General features: G+C 40.3%; 1 pseudogene; it reads left to right on the top strand.

The window, feature by feature from the left end:
* The first annotated feature begins 3,582 nt into the window (after nucleotides 1-3,582).
* The window catches only part of LOC103114016 (small ribosomal subunit protein eS8-like), a 32,857-nt pseudogene continuing 30,439 nt past the window's right edge, over nucleotides 3,583-6,000 (top strand).

Here is a 6,000-nt window from a genome sequence, read left to right as displayed (position 1 = left end):
AGTCTGTCTACAGTCTACCCCACCCCAGCTATTTCTATCCTAACTGAACCCTCTCTTGATTTTTCTGGCAGGAAAATTAACAAAATGGAGAACATTTACATTATGCCCTGTAGACATGTTTGCAATCATTTGTCTTAAGGTGTAGACAATCAAATGCATCTTAATATGACAACTGTATAGATTCAGATAGTCATACAGATAGTGATCTAGGATTATAATCTCTTTTTCACAGACTTTAATGGTCATTTTGTATGTGTGTGTCAACTTGATTAAGCTAGATATCCCAGCTATTCAATCAAAGGCAAAACTAGGGGTTGCTGTGAAGCTATTTTATAGCTGTGATTAAATTGCACATTCACTTAATTTTAAGTAAAGATAATTTTAGCAACTTCTGTGGGCCTGACTTGAGCAATTGAAAGGTCAAGAGAACGGACTCTCTGGGGCCAGGCAGTGGCGCAGCTGGTTAAGCTTATATAGTTCTAAGTGCAAGGAACTGCGGAAGGACATGGGTTCAAGTTTCTGCTCCCCACTTGCAGGGGCGGATGATTCCTGAATGCTGAAGCAGGTCTGCAGATGTCTTATCTTTCTCTATCTGCTCCTCCCCTCTCAGTTTTCTCTTTGTCCTAAAATGAGCCTCAGCGATAACCCTGGAGGCAAAAAACAAACAAACAACAACAACATCAAAAAACTGGACTTACCCCTGAAGAAATTCTACTTGTTCAAGCCCCAAAGTTTCGCCTTCCTTTCCTGATGACTTGTCCTATGCATTTTGGACTCGCCATGCCAGTCCTTCTATCTGCATGTAAACTGATTCCTTGCAATAAGTGTTTTAATATAAATCTCTCACTGACTTTTGCCTCCTTATAAGCAGTAACAAACACAGACACACATGCCCAGTACTATATATCTTAGAGTGGTCTATGCAAATTTATTTCAAGCACCCAGATCAAACCGAGTCATCAATAGCTTAAAGTGGTGGTTCATTTTATTTCATATTTTGATTTTTAAAAATAGATGTGCTTTTCCTGAAGTCTTTAATTGACTTTCTGCCCTACTGAGAAAAGAAATAAATACTGTTTTTTTCTTCCTTCCAGGGTTATCACTGTGGCTCAGTACCTGCACTACTGCTCCTGGTGGTTATCTCATTTTTTCCCATTGTTGTTGTTGGATAAGACAGAGAGACATTGAGAGAGAAGGAGAAAACGGAGAGGGGAGAAAGACAGATCTGCTTCATCACTTGTGAAGTGACCCCCCTGCAGGTGGGAAACTGGGGTCTCGAACCTGCATCCTTGCCGTGTCCTTGCGCTTTGCACTTAACTCAGTACACTACCACCCATCCCCCAGAAATAGATACTTTTAAAAAAGAAACAAGTTTGCCATGTTATAGTCATATAGCTACTTAATCAATCTATTGCTTAATTCTCATTTTTTCCTTGAAGACATTCTTCATGGAATTTTTGTGTATTTCTGTGCTCGCTGCACAACTGTCATTCTGAAATTTATTGTCTTTATCTTTTTCCATTTCTTTCTGTTTATATCTCCCCTTTCTTGACTTCTCCTATGTCTTTCTGGTATGAATACTCAGCTTCCCCAGAAATGAATAAGAAGGAAGTAAATTTTAAGTTCTGTCAAATCAGAATCGCTTTCCTCTTTGCCTCCACTTGACTGAGAGTCTAATTTATCATGGGATATAAAATTCAAAATAACTTCCCCTGGAACTTTGCTTTCTGTCAGTGAGTGTTGCTAGTAAGAAGTTTATTGACTAGTCAGTTTTTATCTTTTTGTGTACTACTTCCCTATTTTGTCAAGCCTGAGGATTATCACATTACTCTTGGTTTACTGAAATGTCCTGTATGTGTTATGTGGGTCTCTGGAACTTCAAGTGAGATTATCACTGTGAATCTTTCTTCGTTTCTCATAGGCTATAGACCAAGAAGGCCCTACAAATTCCCCAAGCACATCTATCTTAGAGATGCTTGGACTTCTCTATATTATTGTTTTACTGCCCCTCTCCATTTTTCTTGTATTTCTTGGAACTCTACTTAGAAGATATGCCTCTTTTGTCCTTCATGTGCCTTATCTTTTCATGCAGACTGTGCATATTTTCATGCTCTGTGACCCAGGAGATCTCCATAACAGCTTACTTTCTAAGTGTTTCTGTGCTTTGCAAAGTATTGTTTTGTTATGAGGTTCCTTCCTTTTCTTTCCCTTTCTTTCTTTTCAAATAAATCATTCTTTTGTTTCTGGAACATATTGCTTTGTTTATTAATTTTGGTCTTTCTCTGTACTCTTTTTTATTTTTACTCATACATTGAGCAAATGGTCTGGGTTGTTATTTCAAAAGGGCTGTCTATTCCTTATATTAGTTAAGTTTTCACTAGTTAAGTTTTCTTGAATGGGAAGGTTAATTATAAATGTTGGGGTCACCTGGGCCCTAGTCAGGGAGTCTTGGGATTTCCACACAGGCATGATAGACCTAGACCTCTAATAGATCCTTCTCTCCACCATCACTGTTCATATCCATCAGGAATAGCATAATGGACCCCTTTGTGGGCCCCTATAGGACCTTGCCCTCTATGTGGATCAACAATGGTAGGGATTGTTCCATTCTCCAAAGAGAGGTTGGATAACAGACTCTACCTATCACCCGAGGAAGATGGATTCTGAAATTAGTGCAGCCTGGATTGTTCCTAGCCATGACCACAGAATGAGAGCTCTGACCTACAGGGATGCAGAGGTTACATAGGCTCCTGTGCTGACTATGAGCCCCAGATCAAATCAATGGGGTTTATAGTTAGCGATATTTATATACTTCCCATATTTGGGAGCTACTCTCTGCCCTGATCCAGTTTTCTAGTTCTTTTTTCAATATGACACCATCTCCCCAGATAATAACTTGGGTCCACCTGCATATTATATGTCAGGCTCAGGCAAAAACTAGTAAAGTCATGGGCCTCTTGGATTATAACTAAAATAGACCTAATAGATTTTTCCAAAACGGAAACCCCTAAATCTTCATCTGCAGTATTCTTGCCTTTAGGTTCATAATTAGTTAACAATTCATTCTTGCTTTCTATCTTAACTCTTTTTCAGCCACCAGGTTTCAGATACTACCATGATGTCAACCTGACTTCCTTGGGCGGACGACCCCAATGTGTCTTGGAGCTCCCTGACCCACTTTGGGAAAGAAAGAGATACGCTGGGAGTATGGATCGACCTGCTAATGCCCATGCTCATCAGGGAAGCAATTAGAGAAGCCAGACCTTCCACCTTTTGCACTCCATAACGACCCTGGGTCCATATTCTCAGAGGGATAAAGAATAGGAAATCTATCAGAGGAGGGGATGGGATTTGGAGTGCTGGTGGTAGGAATTGTGTGGAGTTGTACACCTCTTATCCTATGGTCTTGTCACTACTTCCATTTTATAAATATTATTTTTAATGTGTGTTGTAAAGTAGAGTGTGTTGTAAAGTAGAGTGCTGTAAGACGGCAGTTGAGAAGAAGGTAGCATTTTGGAATGACACACTTGTAGTGTACTGTTATAAAATATACTTTCCCTTCTTTCCAGCCAGTGCTGTGCAATGGGTATCTCCGGAGACAACTAGCACAAGCGCTCAAGACCAGGAGCAAGAGGAAGCCCTACCACAAAAAGCAGAAGTATGAACTGAGGGACCCAGCTGCTAACATGAAGATTGGCTCTTGACACATACACACAGTTTGTGTCTGGGGAGGCAACAAGAAGTATCGTGCCTTGAGGTTAGACATGGGAAACTTCTCCTGGGATCCACATGACAAACAAGGATCATTGATGTTGTCCAACAATGAACTGATCCAAACCAAGACCCTGGTGAAGAACTGCGCTGTACTTATTGACAGCACGCCATTCCGGCCGTGGTACGAGTCTCACTATGCCCTGTCCCTGGGCCGGAAGAAGGGGGCCAAACTGACTCCCAAGGAGGAAGAGATCCTAAATAAAAAGCAGTCAAAGAAAATTCAGAAGAAATATGATGAAAAGAAAAAGAATGCCAAAACCAGCAGTCTTCCTGAAGAGCAGTTCCAGCAGAGTAAACTTCTTACTTGCATTGCTTCAAGACCAGGCCAGTGTGGTCAAGTAGAAGGCCAGAAGCTGGAGGGTGTTGTTGTTGTTTTATATAAAAAGGAAGCATTGACAAAACCATAGGATAAGAGGGGTACAACTCCATACAATTCCCACCAACAGAATTCTGTATCCCATCCCCTCCCCTGATAGCTTTCCTATTCTTTAACCCTCTGGGAGTATGGACCCAAGGTTATTGTGGGATGCAGAAGGTAGAAGGTCTGGCTTCTGTAATTGCTTCCTCACTGAACATGAGCATTGACAGGTCGATCTATACTCCCAGTCTGCTCCTCTCTTTCCCTAGTGGGGTGGGGTTCTGGGGAAGCGGAGCTCTAGGACACATTGGTGGAGTTGTCTGTCCAGGGAATTCTGGTCGGCATAATGCTAGCATCTGGAACCTGGTGGCTGAAATGAGAGTTAACATACAAAGCCAAACAAATTGTTGAACATGAACTTAAACGCTGAAATAGTGCAGATGAGGAGTTGGGGGGGGGGTCCTCCATTTTGTAAATAACTAGTAGGCATATTTTAGTTATATTCCAAAGGGCCTGTCCTAGACTAGCTTTTTTTTTTTCCCCTGAGCCTGAAATCTGATATGCAGGTGGATCCAAGTTATTTTCTGGGGAGATGGTGTCATGGTTGCATAAAGGACTAGAAAGCTGGGTCAGGGAAGAGAGTAGCTCCCTAATATGGCAAAGGGGTATACATATTGTTGACTGTGAACCTCATCGATTTGATTTAGTCTGGGGCCCATATTCAGCTTAGTAGCCTATGTGACCACTGCATTCCTGTAGATCTGATCTCACATTCTGTGGTCATGAGTAGGAACACTCCAAGCATCCCCAATATCAGGACCCATCTTCCTCAGGTGTAGCATAGAGTATGTTGTCCAGCCTCCCTTTGGAGGATGGAACATTCTCTACCATTGTTGATCCAAGTTGAGGGCAAGGTCCTATGGGGGGCCCACAAAGGGGTATATTTTGTTGTTCCTGATAGAGATGACCAGTAACAATGGAGAGAGGGATTTATTTGAGGTCTAGGCCCACCAAGTCTGTTTGAGAATCTCAGGACTCCCCGAATAGGGCCCCAAGGATCTGGAGTTTTACCTAAGAAAAAGCAAGACTTGGAAAGGCAAATCAATATATGTATATATATATATATGAATATGTATATATTTTCTTTCATTCCCAGTCTATAAATTACTTCAGAAAGAATATTTTATTCCTATAAATTTGAACAAGATAGCATATTGAAATATGTTATTCTATATAATTTTAATTTGTTAGCTAATTCTTTTGTTTTTACAAAAAAAAAAGTACAGTCCTATTTGAAAGTAGTGGTAAGTATGACTCTTTGTGTTTTATTCTCTTGTCTAATTGCATTGGTTAGTCCTTCCTGAAAAATGCTGAATAATATTGATCCTGAGAGTGTCCTCTTTCATTCCTGAGTCAATGAACAGTTTGTGTGTGTGTGTGTGTAGGGGGGGTTATCTACAAGTAAGGTATTAGGTTTTGATTTATGCTATATTATTTTCACTATGCAGTTTTGAAGGATTAGTTTTTGCAGTTTTTTTCAAGAATCAATGTTGAGGGTTTTTTTTTTTTTCATTCTTATTATTTCAAGTGACTGTTGGAATCTGCTTACATTATCATAGGGTTCTGTCCCTCTTACTCCACTTTAAATTTCTGTATTAATTTTCCAGAACTGTCATAACAAAGCACTACAAACCTGATAACTTAAACATCAGGGCATTAGTATTTCACATTTCTGGATATTACCTCTCCTCTTTCCAGATCCTTCTTTCTAGAATCCAACTCAATAGACCATTCTCATGCAATTTGTCATTTATTCTCATATCCCTTGTCCTCTAATTTGCTACTGTCATCCTTACCCAGCTTAAATT

This window comes from Erinaceus europaeus, chromosome 12 (genome assembly GCF_950295315.1).
Source record: "Erinaceus europaeus chromosome 12, mEriEur2.1, whole genome shotgun sequence".
NCBI classification, from domain to species: Eukaryota; Metazoa; Chordata; class Mammalia; order Eulipotyphla; family Erinaceidae; genus Erinaceus; species Erinaceus europaeus.
The sequence above is the reverse complement of the archived record's forward strand: the minus strand, read 5'-3'. Positions and strand labels throughout refer to the sequence as shown.